Source organism: Colobus angolensis, unplaced genomic scaffold, assembly GCF_000951035.1.
Source record: "Colobus angolensis palliatus isolate OR3802 unplaced genomic scaffold, Cang.pa_1.0 Scaffold57, whole genome shotgun sequence".
In the NCBI taxonomy this organism is placed as follows: domain Eukaryota; kingdom Metazoa; phylum Chordata; class Mammalia; order Primates; family Cercopithecidae; genus Colobus; species Colobus angolensis.
This window is the reverse complement of record NW_012119265.1, coordinates 4,818,511-4,836,267: the sequence shown is the minus strand read 5'-3', so window position 1 is coordinate 4,836,267 and position 17,757 is coordinate 4,818,511.

Genomic DNA, 17,757 nt, shown 5'->3' with positions numbered 1-17,757 from the left:
TGAGACACTTCGAGTTGTTGATTACAGATTTCAGCTGCCAATATGCAGGAGTGTAGCATATCCAGTTGTTAAATATTGAAATGCTTCCTTACTGGCTGCTAAGTTGCCTCTGCATCCAGTCCCAGTACAACCACCCCAGCCACCTTGGAACCCCTCACCTTGCCTTGATCCAGCAACCAAAGAGTTAATACTTGCTCTTTGGAGTAATGGGGGAGAAGACTGTGCTTCAGGGCCTTTTTAGGAGCTCTGGCTCATCAGTTCATTCCAATGCACTGACTCCCAGGCCCTACTGGTTTCTAAGTACTTGAATTATCACCTCTGTTTCTAACCAGCTCTCTTCATATACCTCTTCTTTAGTTCCCTTCTCGTTTGTGGGAGAGCAGCAAACTTGAAATCACGCTCCCCTTGGGAGGCCCCTGGACTAGAGCTGCCTGTCCTAGTAAGTGTCTTGTCTACTTAACTTTCCCCTCCTTTGCTCCAGCTGCCATGAGGTCACTTTTCCTTGGAAGGTTTGTAATATGAACCAAAAGGATATAACTGAAGTCCCAGCCTACAGGGTAGCTTTGTTTGTTTTGAAGGTTTCAGAACCATGAAAGAAGGGATTTTTAACAGTGTGGTTTCCTGTGGGTGGGCCTGCTCTAAACACTGATCTTTTCCCAAGGGCACAGACTTGGAAGGAGCTCATAGAGCTGCTCCTGGACCCAGCCCATGCACACACAAAACTGGGCAAGTCTGGCCCCTGTTTCTCTCCAGCGGGGCCCTAGCCTGTGAATCACCCCTTCTCTAGGGTGTTGAGTTATTGTAAATAGGTCCATGAATCCATATTCACCACAAGCGCTTTATTAATCTCACTGGTATTTACAGAGTACTGCAGCATCCCCGTCCTTGATGGTTTTCAAATGTAATTCAATACCACGTGATTAATAAAATAAAAATCCAAATTTTACTGAACTCAGGTGCTTTTTATCACATATTTTAAAAATCGACAGATACTAAAAGTACAACTACTATCATGTGGGAATGGTATAAAATTTGACATTAACAAGAGTTCCTCCTCCTAGAAAAGTTGGACAGTGTTGTGGCTCATTATGGAGGTGAGAAGAAGGTACATAATTTAATGACTAGTATAAGGGTGAAGAGACATCAGAATGTCAACCCACCACTCTTCTGCCTGGGAGGTCATTATTCCAGTCAATGGGGTATTCCTGGTTCTGCATAACTGCAAAGTAAAGAGGAATATTAGGGTAATTCTGGAATCTGAAACCTCAGGGAAGTGTGCTTACATCTAAATAGGACTTTTACAAGCAAGAGCAGTGATGGCTGCTGAATGCGAGTTTGTCACCCCCTCTGGAAGCACAGAGATCTGAAGAGGGCTGGAGGCCAATGGAATTAGATTTGCATCTTCTTTTCCCTCCCTCCTCAGCCCTCTGCCCTCCTATTCTTCCTTCTCTGGCTGGTCTTCAGAAAAGTGTTGGCAGGTAGCTTCCAGCTGGGATAGCTGCCAGGTTTCTAGATGGAGGAGCTGTGCTGCAGCTGTGTTGGCAGGGAAAGAAATGGAGGAGCCAGGGTAAATGAATTAAGTCCTGATTCTCCACAGTTAAGCTATAGGACATTTCTAACACATGGGGGCAGCTGCTGGCTGCATCGCACCAGCTGACAGAAGTATAGTGTTGCAAACAGAACGAAATATAACAGTGACCAAAATAAAGAGAATCACCGTGCTACAGCAATGTAGGGAGGGGTAACCTCCTCTTAAACAAAACCCCAACACATTTTTTTTCATCCACTATTTTTTATTATTTGCTGAGGATGCTGAATCAAGCTGCACTATTTTGAGTAGCCATCTTATAATCTTTCTAATCTAACCCCAAATTGGCAGTATTCTAGGGAGTAGCCAGTTTCCAAGGGCAATATGTCAGGTCTCTATAGAATGAAATAAATGGAGAATTGGCAAAGTGAAGGTGACAAGGGGAATGTAGTCATCTGTGTCTCAGATCCAAAACACATTACTTTCCTCAAGAAACGGGATAAGTCATGACTAAGCAACATAGTGGTGGAGGCATGCAAGGGCCGGCTCTCCAACAGAGTCTCCTCCAAATGTTTAAGACTCCTCAAGAGTTCACTTCTGATTTATTGAACTGATGAAAATATTAAGAATCTTTAAAATTGCTTTTGCTTCAGTACTGTTGCAGTAGGCAGAATAGTGCCCTCCTCCCCAAAACGTCTATGTCCTGCTCCCTGGCACTCGTGTACAGGTTACTCGTGTACAGGTTACCATACATGGCAAAAGGCTTTGTAGACGTGATTAAGGATTTTTTTTTTTTGAGGCAGAGTCTTAACTCTTGTCACCCAGGCTGGAGTACAATGAGGCGATCTTGGCTAGCTGCAACCTCCACCTCCTGGGTTCAAGCAATTCTCCTGCCTCAGCCTCCTGAGTAGCTGGGATTACAGGTGCCTGCCACCACACCGGGCTAACTTTTTGTAGTTTTAGTAGAGACGGGGTTTCACCATGTTGCCCAGGCTCCAGGCAGGTCTCTAACTCCTGACCTCAGGTGATCCACCTCCCTCGGCCTCCCAAAGTGATGGGATTACAGGTGTGAGCCACTGTGCTTGGCTGTGATTAAGGATCTTGATATGGGGAGATTATCCCAGATTGTCTCAGGTGGACACGATGTAATCACAATGGTGTTTATAAGTGAAAGAGGTTGACAGGTCAATCATTGTCAGTGATATGATATGAGACTCGATTGGCCATTGCTGGCCGGGAAGACAGAGCAAGGCACCACAAGCCAAGGAATGCAGGAAGCTTCTACAAGATGGAAAAGGCAAGAAAATAGATTATCTCCTAGAGCCTCCAGAAGGAACACAACCCTACTGATACCTTGACAACAGCCCAATGAGACCCATTTTGGGCTTTTGACCACTGGAACTATAAGATAATACACATGTGTTGTCTTAGGCCATGAAACTGGTTGGAATGTTACAGCAGCAACAGGAAATTAATCCAATCACAATCATATCATGTCAGATTTGTAACTGAAAAGCACTGAATTCCAGTTAGGATTAAAAACCATCTATTCCATTTGGAAAAAGTTCTCTAACAATATTTTATAAACAAATATCTACAAAATATTTCAACTTTCATAAAACTGAATTTTCTCAGTTCCTTTTCTCAAGGGGGAGGTGAGCGTCAAACTCTAATTATATTCTATAGTTGGGTAAATATGGAGCAAGGGGTTTCTGTAAAACCTAAGGCACATAAAAATATATAACAGACAGAAATGGATTTTTAGGTTTCACATGGGTCACTCCAGTAAGAACTCAACTGCTGTGCCTCAACAGTTTTGGAAATAAATGCATGTCTAGATAAAACTCTTTTTCCCATATCCAGTTCCTGAGATACATTAGAAATCCAGCCTTCACAAGCAGTTAGTACATTACTTAAACTAATATCCCCAAGAACTTAAATTCAGTATTATACTGGCAGAAAACGGAGACATATGAAACTTCATTCTTATGGCTTTCACAAGAGGAAAAGAAAGAAAGACAGCTTTTACTTGAATTGTTCAGGTTAAGCTATTATTTTCCAAGGTACATTTCAATGGCCTTTTTTTGGACCAGGTGTGCATTTCATGTAAAATGATCTCTGACTTTAAAAGGTTCTGGAGTGGGAAATATATATAAGAATGATTGGCCTCACAGCATAGCATAATAACCCAGCCTGGTGGCTAACTGCACAATACAATCCTAGGTAAGATTGCTGGGAGCATATTTTCAAGCTCTATCCCTAATGGAACTTCTTTGTATGTCAATTGGGGATCAGCTGCAAGTAACGCAAGGCCCCCGGTGGCGCACTGTTAAGGAAATGAAAATAAGCTGCAATTGGTAGGGATCAGGAGCAGAGGGAAGATCCAGCTATAGCATTGCTTCCGAGGAAGATGACCAGTCCCCCAAAAGTAATGGGTTGGGAACATGGGAAGTGTGGGTTCACTCCAGGATGGTATTATTATTCAAGTAGATTCAAGTATTAGGTATTCAAGTCTAAGTGATGGTTGGTATTGCTGAATGAAGGAAGTACCCCTTAGCACATGGGTAGTAACTGCACCTTCCGAGAAGGAATGTAATCCACATCCATCATATGGATTGAAGCAGAACAGCTTAAAGCTAGGGTAGGAGGAAATGGGGTAAAAACATATGTAGCTCCATAGGGAGAAATAGTTAAGCAGACTGTCATGGTGTTGAACTAGGGGGCAGCTCCAGGCCAAGGAGGAAAGAGGAGTTGATGAAGCAGGGCAAAATCTCTCTGCTATATGGATTACACACTAAGAGAGTTACTCAAGAGACCAGCAGTTCCTTGAGCTGCAACCAAGCTTCAGACAGCTTAATTCTATATCTCATGCATGATGGGTAAGGAACCCTGGATAAACTTCTCAGCTTGGTTCTGATCAGTTTGGGGACTGGCTGTGGCTGGTCCTTCCAGTTGAAAATCATTAGTCCTTGCAGACAGGCAGAGCTGAGGGCAGTGTGGGAGTGGCATTTCCAACAGTGTTGGCTTCATCCATGTGGATCGTGATATTTTTCAGTAAGAAGCTGTGAGAATTTGAATTTTGCATTCCTTCTCCAATCTTAAAGCTGCTCTGTTACCGTGTCATGGACATTTAACTTTGCAATTCAATTAAGTGAGGCTGAAATTTAAAATGGAAAAGTCAAAAGAAGTCTCCACAACATTTAATCCCCAGGTCTGGCCCTGCATTTGCTTAGCCTAAAAGAGTAAGGCAGAGCATAAGAGATGAACCTGAGGGCCTGGGAGCAAGGAAGGTAGGAAGCAAAGTGAACTCCGAACTGAATCAGAGCACACGTAAAGCACAAGGTTAAGAAAGGTCCAGCAGAGCCGATGAATCATCATTGTTCAGGGATCTCCGAAGGCTCCTAAAGAAAACCCAGCACTGCAGAGGTGGCCAGTGGAAACTCAGACATGAGGCCATAAAAGTCCCAGCTCTTCTGAGACATCAAGTAGCCACCTTCCCCACTAACAGCACACACTTTTGCAGGCAGGGAGGCAGGGGAGCAGGTTGAGTGAAGCAGTCAACTTCTGGTGTCATTAGGGTAGAGAGAAGTTTTGGTTCACTTGAAAAGTTTTAGGTTTCAGACCTGATACATTCCTAAACACAAGGAGGGCAAATTGCACACTTTAATTTACAAAGGCAAAATGCACTGGAGTAGGTCTGCAGGAGGATTTCCTCATGGATCCCACTCCATGGGGGCTTGCGGGAGGATGGTGGAAGAACATTTGCAAAGAACTTGGACTTCACAGCAATGCAGCTGATTAGCAATCTTCTTGTTAACTTCCGATTGATCTGTTTCATAGATTATCTTTTCTGTCCCTTCCCACCACCCCTTAACAGAGTCCCGATGTGCCAGTGGTGGAAGGCAGTGTCAGAAGAAAGAGAGCGGTAGGGGTAGAACTGGACAATCTCATTGTCAGAGTATGAGTGGCCCTGGTGACCCACCAGGACAAAGGACTGACCTTGGACTTTGAGGACAGACAGGGCCTATGGCCCACGTAAGACCTGGCCATTGAATTATTAAGGGACAGTCCAAAAAATAACTTCTTCCCTTTTTTAAGTTTCCCTTTTGGCTGAGCTTACATTACTCCACCTGTCAGAATAAAAGTGGTATGGAGTTTTGTAAATAAAAATACCAATTATGAAAACACCTGCAGCGATGATCTCAGGTAGCATCTCCAGGAAACAGAATGTGAGATGCAGACTGCATGCAGGTGGTTTATCTGGGAGTGCCATCCATGGGAGAGTGAAGGAGGCCCGATTGGGCAGTAGGAGAAACTCAGCAGAGATGTAGTCACAAGCAATGGTCTCAGCTTATTCCACAGGGGCTCTGAGGCTAGGCTGGCTTTGCAGATTTGTCCTGAGTTGGAGTGAGGGGGGCAGGTCTTAACAGTCCTGTGTGGTCACTCATTGAATGTGGGCTGCCCAGGAGAGAAGGATGTGACCCTGGTCCAGGTGGCTTTTTTCAGGCCTGTCCTGGAAAGGCACTTGGATGAGGACAGTCAGCGTCTAACACAGGGAGAGTGAAGCCTCAGGTTTGCAGGCTACAATCCGGGTGGTGTGCCACTGTGTCCTCTGCAGCCCTCCCCTGCACTGCTCCCATTTTCTGGCTTCATGCACTACATTCTGGGAGCAGTTCTCCCAAGATACTGAGGGATCTTTTTTCCTGGAAGAAGACACTTGTAAAACAAAAGGTAGTGGTATGAACTACAACTCTTGCCACAGCAAGCTGATCTTTGGGTACAACTGGTTCTCATCATTCTCCTTTACTATCCATTCTAGATACTCCCCCACCCATCTACTCTAGCTAGTGCCTTGATGGTTTAGATGGTTTACCTGGGGAGTGGTCCATACTCTCATCCCTGAGTAGCTTAGGTGCCTGGTCACCATGTACCTCTTGAGCCATGGATGCTGCTCTTGTTCATTTCCCATCAAAGTGAGGCAAGAGAGTCAGGAGGCATCCAAGCAGATCACCTGGTGCCACTCATGTTTTCCAGCTCTCCTTCCTCCTGATGACCAGGGTCAGTTACTCCAGCTAGAATGGTGACTCCTTTCTTTGCCTGGCATAAGAAGCTTGCAGCAACCAGGTGGAAGCCATAGTCTGAGGTTTAGTGGGCTACTTGCTATGTCCTGTGGTGGATGCATTTCCATTCTGGGAACCAGGACCTCTGAACCACAAAACCCAGAGTTGTGAAGCCAAAAACCACAAATTCTCCAAGTAGGTCACTGGGAGTGACAGAAAGCAGGGCCACTCCTACTTCCACTTCTCGGTCCCCAGAGCCCTTCAATCTATCTAATGGTTTGCACGCAGGTAGTTTACTGGGGAGTGCTCTCAGTATCATACTTGTGGGGGTATGAAGGACTCAGAACTGTACAGTCGGAGAAGGACCATGATACAGTCACAAAAAGCTTCAGTGAGTCCCACAGGGAACTTTGTGGCTGGATGACCCTGCAGAGCTATCCTGAGTTGGGATGAGCAGGCCAGACCTTTACACTTCTGCATTGTCATTTAATGGCTATTGATTTAGGGTTTACCCTGCATCCTGGAGGGTGACACCCCATTCGCGTTGGGTATCCTCTCCCTCTGTGGCCCCTCTCCCTCTGACTTCCTTATCCTCAATCTTCTCATCTTTCTCCTTCCAGTCCCCTGACCAACCAGCCAAGTATTTATCATTGTCTATAAAGATTCCAACCTCAGGCCAGGCGTGGTGGCTCACGCCTGTAATTCCAGCACTTTGGGAGGCCGAGGCAGGCAGATCATGAGGTCAGGAGTTCAAGACCAGTCTGGCCAACATAGTGAAACCCTGTCTCCACTAAAAATACACAAAAAATTAGCCGGGTGTGGTAGTGTGCGCCTGTAATCCCAGCTACTCAGGAGGTCGAGGCAGGAGAATCGCGTGAACCTTGGGAGGCGGAGGTTGCAGTGAGCCAAGAATGTGCCACTGCACTCCAGCCTGGGTGACAGAACGAGACTCCAACTCAAAAAAAAAAAAAAGATAACTATTCTTTCCACTCAAAATAGGTAGACAGGTGAATCACCCAAAGCTCTGCCCATTGTGAGGCTTTCCAGCTTACACCTACATGCTGAGCTGAGCCGAGCCACCCATGCACAAAATTTGACCTTTACTCTCCATTGTCAGGTGGTCATAAGAAAATCAATCCCCCATGTGGCTGAGGGAGAAGCACCAGTTTCTCAGCAGATGCCACAGGGATCTGGGCCACTGGCTCATACAGCTTACTCATGCCCTGTGGCCCTTTTTGTACCAATTCTCAGATACGCCACTTCCACCTTACTTTATGACAGAGGGTGCAAGAGTTAACATAGTCCTGGGAAAAGATCACACACGTATTCTCTTGTCTGTCCAAAGTGATCATGAACTATTTCTGATCTTCCTTTCTCACTAGAACAAAAAACCCCACATTATTCATATTAAAAGCCACATACTGTGTGTCAAGACCAAGTTGATCTGTTGTAGCAAAGATGTCACCTGTTGACAAAATCTGTAAAATTGTGGCTACTATTTGGTTGAGTTTACAGTAATCCATGGTTTCACTCTTCAAGATCTGTCTGCCTTTTATAAGGGGGCAGACTGGCTCATTAGTGGGGGCATGATGGGGACCACTCTCCTCCTCCCCCCACATCCTTTTAGGTCTTTAAAAATTGCTCTAGTCTTTGATATTCATTGCCCCTTTGTTGTGATGGTTAATTTTGGGTGTCAATTGGATTAAAGGATATCCAGATAGCTAGTAAAGCATTATTTCTGGGTATGCTTGTGAGGATGTTTCTGGAAGAGGTTGGCATTTGAATCAGTGAACTAAGGAAGATCCACCCTCACCTGATGGGGGTGACACCATCCAATCGACTGAGGGCCCAGATAGGACAAAAAGGCAGAGGAAAGGGGAATTATTTTTCTCTCTTCTGGAGCTGGGACATCCTCCTTCTCCTGCCCTTGGATATCATAATCCCTGGTTCTCTGGCCTTTGTACTCCAGAACTTCCACCAGCAGCCCTCAGGTTCACAGGCCTTTGGTCTCCAACAGAGTTACACCATTGGCTTCCCCGGTTCTGAGGCCTCCAGACTTGAATGGAGCCATGATGCTAGCTTCCCCAGTTTTCCAGCTTGCAGAAGGCACATCATGGACTCAACCTCCATAATCATGTGAGCCAATTCCCCTGATTAATCACCTCTCACTTATCTATATGTACATACTATTATTGGTTCTCTCTCTGAAGAACTCTAATACAGTTGTTTTCTATTTACTATCTTGGCCAGTGAGGTGAAGAGATGGTTTTCATTCAGTCTTCCTTGCATTAATAGCTCTTATCCCACAGCTAAGGAGCTAACAAGGGTGTTTTGACAATCACTGCTTACATCTGTTCCAATTATCCATTCCAGGGCTGGGAAAGAGACTTCCTGGTGGATCTGTGCACCAGTAGACACACTAAGAGACAGACCTGACCAGCACCTCACTTACTATCTGGCCTCCATGTGTCTGCACTTTAACAGGGAGTCTGGATGACACTTCAGCTCCACAGGTATCAATATCAGATCAGACTCTGTGTCCAACTATCTCTGAAATATTTGGGTATTCCCTTTTTCCCAGTACACAAGTTCTGGAGGGAGCATATTCCAAGGACTTTCTGGCCTTAAATAGCATATCCACTTCAACATGCCTGCTTCTCTGAGTCCTTTGGTCCTGTATCTGGCATTTTCCATGGTAGTTCTGACACTTCTACTTCATACAGTATGAGCCATCTATTTCTCCAAGTTCCAAAATACATTATAGCAGCATTTAGATTGTTTTCTTGGGGTCTTTGTCAGGGTGTTATATTCTGTATCATGGGAGAGGATTCTCATAACCCTAAACTCTCCCTTGTCCAACTTTATTTTCTGTCTAGGATCCAGAGCTCACAGGATCTAGTCCTAGGGTTAGTATCCTGGCTTTTGCCAGTACATGTTAGCTAGGTCCTGCAGCCCCTTCCTAGTGTAGCCTTTTTCTTTTTGAGCAGACCCACTGCTTCCCCAACCAAGTCAAGGTATGACTCAACCCTATTCATATGCCTGTTGATCAGGAGGGAAGCTGTGAGTGGATTTGGGGGAGGAGAAGCATGTTGCCTTGTAAAGCAGAGACCTCTGTGACATCTTCAGGAAAGAGAGGAGCATTTGCCTTTAGCAAAGAGCAGTGGGCCCCAACTGTGGTCCCGGAGGGTTCAGAAGAATCTGGAAACTCCCATGTTTCTAGTACGCCAACCCAGATACAACTATTCCAGGACTCAAGGTCCCACTCCTGGCCTTAGCATAGCAGACCTGTCAGGGCTAAGAACACAACCTTCTCTGGAGCTCTGCTACTTTCTTGATTAAGCCCTTGGCTGTTCCTCAGTTTTTCAGCTGTCCAACTGCAGATGAGTCTCTGTATATGCTGCAAAGGAAGCTTTCCGGCTTTCACTTTTAGCCTTTAGTTTGTGATTTATCACTCTTTATACCAACTGTTGCAGGTCTGGATCCCTGAGAAACAAAGTATGAGACAGATTTGCCCACAAAAAGCTTGTCAGGAAGTGGAACTGCTCTGGGGACCATCTCTTGTGGGACAGTGAAGGTAGCAGAGTTGGGCCAAGGGAGAAGATGAACCATCATGCTGCCACAACAGAGGCCTCACTGATCCCATGGCGAGCTCTGGAGCCAGGATGGCCCTGTAGGGTGGTCTCAAGTTGGGATGAGTGGGGCAGGTACCCAGTAAGGGTTGCCCCTTGGAAGGAAGTGTAACCTTGGTCAAGGTGACTGGCTCTCTTTAACACAGAACAAGTCCCAAACAAGGACTTAGCCAAGAGTTGTCAGCCTTGGGGAGATAGAATGAGTGCTTGAGGCTGCTGGGAGGATCTAGACAGAGAATCATGACATCGTCTACAACAACCTACCTAACATATATGGAGTTTTGCAAACCTTAACTGCATAACAAATCATCGTTTTCAGATTCTCAGGTAAAATTTATGTGAAATACATGTTTATAAGCCTCAATTACACAGCATCTTAAGTTTTCTAGAGGTCTTAGGTTTTAAAACAAACCAAGATCTTCTTTTTTTTCCTTTTTAACATAGACAACAAAAGGGGTCCATGTGGCATTTGGAGTAGACAATCCCAGTGATGGTCCTGCAAATTGTTCCAGAATTTCAACCCTCCTGTCTACCCCTTCCTTCGCTACTTGGAGCTGAAAACCACAGCCAACTCTCTAAGCAGCTCAACATGCTAATAGCCCCATGGTGTACATACATGTGTTCTCTAAGCCATACTTTCATGGTCCTGAGCCACCCATAGCCACCCACTATCTGCATTGGGTCTGTAGACCACACACAGATTGCCTCTGGTGCAAAGCAGCAGCATAATAAGCAGGGCCCATTCCTTAGCAAGGAAAAGCAGTTGAATGCGGTGCAATGAAGACAAATTGGCCATAAACTCTGCAAGCCATGGAGGTTATTTCAGTTACTAAATGATTAAAGTCTCTAATCTCTGGAGTGATGATAAAAAAACACCAGAGAAGGGGGCTGGGTTTTTGATGCTGGGGGAAGGTGCAAAAACATCTCTCTTGAAACCATGCCAGGGGAAGCCCACCGCATAAAAGAACCACGGATAAGTAAGACATCATTAATAAATCAATGACAGGAAAATGAAAATGGAAGCAGATGAATCAGCCAGCGGATCGGGTTGTAGAAGAAAAACAGCACATCTGTTGCTGCTGTCGGTGCATTAACAAATAAGTCTTTTGGATCAGATGGTCTTTCACGCTAATACTTGGAATAATGAAGCTTCAAGAGCGATTAAACCATAAATCAATTTTTACATGTATCTTGTAACTCCCTCAAACAACAGGAGGCATATTTTTCCTTGCTTTGAATTCTTTTTGGCAGGCATTGGAAGGTACAGGGATAAAAAAAATGCTGCCTCATTTTGGCTCTACTGTGAGGTACAGGCACACAGTTAATTTAGTGTTTAGCCTCACGATTTGATTCTTACCAGCTAAAGGCACTGAGCTATGCTTCATCGATATGTTAAATCCAAGCCAATGCATTTCAGCCTGAGCAGTACCCACCCGTCGTCTTGTACGGGACAGCTCAGTTCTAGTGCCTGTTCCTCTTCATGCAGCTATCGATTTACATTTTATTGTGTTATTTTTGAAGACTTCAGCAAAATTAGCAATTGAGGTGGTGAAGCATTTTTCTCCTTTGAAGCATAACTCTTCCTTTTCTTCTATATAGAAAAAAAGTTGCTTCTCTCTAATGGCAGAGTGGTCTGGTTTTAGGACATTAAGGATGGACATGAGTGGTTAATTTGGCAAATTCCACATCCATGACCAAGAGGAAGAGATGTGTTCTCAACATAATTTTTTACTTAAAGATGTTCGGATGATAAGGAAAGAGAAAAGGGAAAAGTTCAGGCTAAAAGAGGCAGACAAGGCCAGAAAGGACATAGCATCCCAGATCAGAAAAGGAAATCAAGTTTTGTTCCAAAATTTCTCTGAAAAGCAGAAAATCCTTTGAACTGACCAATAAACGAGTTCTTATTGAATAAGACAAATGGAGGAAGAAATAGGAAGAAAGAAGGAAACAGAAAGATATGTAAGAAGATGAGTAGAAATGGTGAGAGGAGAACCCAGGATGAGGCAGAGGGAAACCAGGCCATATTTCCTCTCAGCGCATGGACTTTGCTCCACGTTACGCCTAACTCCAGGGGACAGTAGCACTCCAAGGAAGCAAACTCTTCCCTTCTTCTTCTTCTTCCCCTTGAAACACAATGACACTTTCAGGAAACAAGCAAATAAACAAACAAACAAAAGCTAGGAAGAAACTATTTTGTTTACTTTGTCACAGAAAACAGGCTAACCTTGGGTCAGCAGATAGGGTATTCTGAGTTCATTTAGAACAGCCAGCAACACCCACGTTTGGTGAGAAGATGCCAAAAAATTATAGCAAGTGTAAACTTTTACGTTAATTAATGAGTGACAATCAAATAAAACCATCAAGGCTCATACAAACATTTCCAGAAATAAGCACAAAGTTAGAGGCTATTTTTTTTAATCATTGTAGGATCTGACTATGTAAACTTTTCATATTAGATATTACCTATGTACAGTTAGAATCCAAACCAGTTGGAAAATTCCATGGTCACCTGATAACTTGAAATGAAGATATCTGGAAAATTTAAGGACAAATGATATCCTATAAACCAAGGTTTCTCAAACTCTTTTTTTTTTGAGACGGAGTCTCGCTTTGCCGCCCAGGCTGGAGTGCTGTGGCCGGATCTCAGCTCACTGCAAACTCCGCCTCCCGGGTTCACGCCATTCTCCTGCCTCAGCCTCCCGAGTAGCTGGGACTACAGGTGACTGCCACCTCGCCCGGCTAATTTTTTGTATTTTTTTAGTAGAGACGGGGTTTCACCGTGTTAGCCAGGATGGTCTCGATCTCCTGACCTCGTGATCCACCTGTCTCAGCCTCCCAAAGTGCTGGGATTACAGGCTTGAGCCACCGCGCCCGGCCGGTTTCTCAAACTTTTATGTACCTACAGCTATCTGAGGATCTTGTGGAAATTCAGATTCTGGGGAAACATTTCTGGAATGGTAGAGTAATTACCTCCAGAAATAGACTCTTCCATAAGAAGCAATAAACATCCTGGCAAAAGTAGTCAAAATCATTTTTTTTTTTCAGAATTGTGGAAATTAGCCAAAGGTATACAACACTCTGAGGTGCATTTCTTCAAGAAAAGCAGCTGAATATTGGTAAAAACAGCAAGCTGTGTGACATTCTAGTTTGCCCTATCCCCATTCTCTTCTCCACAGTTCCATAATAGTCTTGAAAGTGAACGGCCTTACAGCCATAGTAGCTGTAAAAACAGCAGCCTAGCAGTTACTGAAGGAAGAAGAATGGGTTTGGAGCTTAAGTCTAAAGACACTCAAGATTCGAAAACACATAAGTGAAAGGAAGGAAGAAGATCTGCTATGCAAACAGTAACCTAAAAAGAGCTGGAGTGGCTATAATATTAATAGAAAAATCGACTTTAAGACTATTGTTACTAGAGATAAAAAGAACATTTTATAATCACAAAATGACCATTCCATCAGGAAAACACAACAATTACAAACATGTATGTCCCTAATAACAGAGGCCCAAAATACATGAAAGATTAATAGAATTGAGGAAGAATTAGATGATTCAGCAGTAATAGTTGTAAATTTCAATATCCCACTTTTACTAAGGGATAGGCTGATAAGGCAGAAGATCAACAAGGTAATGAAAGACTTGAACAATGCTATAAAACAGCTAAACATAACAGAAATGTATAGCACACTCCACCAAACAACAACAGAACACACATTGTATCAAGCGAACACTCAGCATTCCCAAGAGTAGAACACATGTTAGGCTATAGAAAGAAGCCTCGATAACATTAAAAAGATCAAAATCATACAATCTTCTTTTATTATTATTATTATTATACTTTAAGTTCTAGGGTACATGTGCACAACATGCAGATTTGTTACATATGTATACTTGTGCCATGTTGGTGTGCTGCACCCATCAACACGTCAGCACCCATCAACTCGTCATTTACATCAGGTATAACTCCCAATGCAATCCCTCCCCCCTCCCCATAATAGGCCCTGGTGTGTGATGTTCCCCTTCCCCAGTCCAAGTGATCTCATTGTTCAGTTCCCACCTATGAGTGAGAACATGCAGTGTTTGCTTTTCTGTTCTTGCGATAGTTTGCTGAGAATGATGGTTTCCAGCTGCATCTATGTCCCTACAAAGGACACAAACTCATCCTTTTTTATGGCTGCATAGTATTCCATGGTGTATATGTGCCACATTTTCTTAATCCAGTCTGTCACTGATGGACATTTGGGTTGATTCCAAGTCTTTGCCATTGTGAATAGTGCCGCAATGAACATACGTGTGCATGTGTCTTTATAGCAGCATCAAAATCATACAATCTTCTATGACACAATGGAATGAAATTAGAAATCAGTAATGGAAAGAAATTTCAGGAATTCACAAATATGTGAAAATTAAAAGGCACACTTCTAATTTTACCAATGAGTTAAAGAAGGAATAACAAGGGAAATGAAATACTTTGAGATGAATAAAAGAAAACCGCAACATATCAACACTTATGGAAGGCTGCTTGCCTTAGTCCATTTTGGTTGCTAGAACACAATACCACAAATTGAGTAGATTTTAAGCAACAGAAATTTATTTCTCATAGTTCTGGAGCCAAAACAATCTTGAAAAAGAAAAAATAGGAGGATTCTTACTTCCCAATTTTGAAGCTTATGACAAAGCTCCAATAATTAAGACAGTATGGTACTGGCATGAAGATACACTTATAGATCATTGAAATAGAATTGAAAGTCCACAAAGAAGCTGTTAATTAATGGCCAATTGAATTGTGACCAAAGTGTCAAAGCAATTCAATGAGGGGAAGAACTATCTTTTCAACAAATGGCACTAGAACAACTGGATAGCCACATGTAAAAGAACGAAGTTAGTCCCTTTCCTCATGCCATATACAAAAAGTAACTCAAAATAGATCAAAGACAAAATTGGAAATAGTAAAACTACAAAAGTTTTTTTTTGATTTTTAGTTTCAGGGGTACATGTACAGATTTGCTATATAGGTAAATTGCATATTACAGGCACTTGGTATACAGATTATCTCATCACCCAGGTAATATGCATAGTATCTGATAGGTATACTACTGATCCTTACCCTCCTCCCACCCTTCATCCTCAAGTAGGCTCCAGTGTCTATCATTCCCTTGTTTGTGTCCCTGTGTACTCAGTGTTTAGCTCCTATTTATAAGTGAGAACATACAGTATTTGGTTTTCTGCTCCTGCATTAGTTAGCTTAGGATATGGCCACCAGCTCCATCCATGTTGCTGCAAAGGATATGATCTTATTCTTTTTAATGGCTGCATAGGCTTCCATGCTGTCTATATACCACATTTTCTTTATCAAGCCTACTGCTGACAGGCCATTAGGTTAATTCTATGTCTTCACTATTGTGAATTGTGCTGTGATGAACATGTGTATTTGCAAATATTTTCTTCCATTCTGTAGGCTGTCTTTTTTGCTCTGTTAATAGTTTCTCTTGCTTTGCAGAAACCCTTTAGTTTAGTCCCATTTGTCAATTTTTGTTTTTGTTGCAATTGCTTTTGGCATCTTTGTCATGCAATCTTTGCCAGGTAGCCATTTACAGGATGGTATTTCCTAGGTTGCCTTTCAAGGTTTTTATAGTTTTAGGTTTTATCTGGAGCTGATTTTTGTATATGATGTAAGGAAGGGGTCCATTTTCAATCTTCTGCCAGTTATCTCAGCACCATTTATTGAATAGGGAGTTCCTTCCCTACTGTTATTGACTTTGTTGATGATCAGATGGTTGTAGGTGTGTGGCATTCTTTCTTGGCTATTACATTCCATTGGTTTGTGTCTAGTTTTGTACCAGCACCATGCTGTTTTGGTTACTGTAGCCTTGTAATATAGTCTGAAATCAGGTAGTGTGAGACCTCTGTCTTTGTTCTTTTTGCTTAGGATTGCTGTGGCTATTCATGCTCTGTTTTGCTTTCATATAAGTTTTAAAATAGTTTTCTAATTCTATGAAAAATACCATTGGTAGATTGACAGAAATAGCATTGAATGTAAATTGGTTTGAGCAGTATGGCCATTTTAACATTATTGATTCTTCCTATCCATGATCATGAAGTGTTTTTCCATTTGTTTGTGTCAAATCTGATGGTTTGAGCACAGTTTTGTGATTTTTGTGGTAGAGATCTTTCACCTCCCTGTTTGGCTGTATTCCTAGGTATTTTATTCTTTTTGTGGCTATTGTGAATTGGATCACGTTATTGGTTTGGCTCTCACCTTGGACACTGTTGGCATATGAAAATGCTACTGATTTTTGTACATTAATTTTATATCTTGAAACTTTGCTGAAGTTGTTTAATCAGATGTAGGAGCTCTTGGGCAGAGACTATGGGATTTTCTAGGTATAGAATTATATCATCTGCAAGCAGAGACAGTTTAATTTCCTCTCTTTCTATTTGGATGCTTTCTATTTCTTTCTCTTGCCTGATTGCTCTGGCTAGGACTTCCAGTACCATGTTGAATAGGAGTGGTGAGAGTGGGCATGTTCTTGTCTTGTTCTCAAGGGGAATGCTTCCAGCTTTTGTCCATTCAGTATAATGGTGGCTGTGGATTTTTTGTAAATGGCTTTAATTATTTTGAGGTATGCTCCTTCAGTGCCTAGTTTATTAAGGATTTTTAACATAAAGGATGTTCAATTTTATCAAAAGTCTCTTCTGAATCTATTAAGATGATTATGTGGTTTTTGTTTTAGTTCTGTTTATGTGATGAATCACATTTATTGATTTGCATATGTTGAACCAAACTTGCACCCCAGGGATAAAGTCTACTTGATCACGGTGGATTCGATTTTTGATGTGCTGCTAATAGTTTGCTAATATTTTGTTGAGGGTTTTGGCATCTGTGTTCATCAAGAATATTGGGCTGAAATTTCCTTTATTTGTTGTGACTCTGCCAGGTTTTGGTATCAGAATGATGCTAGCTTCACAGGAGGAGTTACTTCTCAATTTTTTGGAAAAGTTTCAGTAGGAATGATACCAGTTATTCTTTATTTGGTAAAATTTGGCCATGAATTCATCTGGTCCTGGGCTTTTTCTAGTTGGTGGGCTTTTTATTACTAATTTGACTTCAGAGCTCCTTATTGGTTTGTTCAGCGATTCAGTTTCTTCCCAGTTTAATCTTGGGAGTTTCTATGTTTCCAAGAACGTATTCATTTCTTCCAGGTTTTCTAGCTTGTGTGCACAGAGGTATTAATAGTTGTCTGAGGATTTTTTGTATTTCTGTAGGGTCAGTGGCAATGTCTCCTTTGTAATTTCTGATTGTGTTTATTTAGGTCTTCTCTTTTTTATTAGTCTAGTCAAAAGTCTATAAATCTTATTTATTCTTTCAGAAAACAAACTCTTGGATTTGTCAGTCTTTTGTGTGTCTATTTCCTTCAATTCAGCTCTAATTTTGATTATTTCTTGTCTTCTGCTAGCTTTGGGGTTGGTTTGCTCTTGTTTTGCTAGTTTCTCTTGGTGTGATGTTAGGTTGCTAATTTGAGATTTTTTTTTTTTTTTTTTT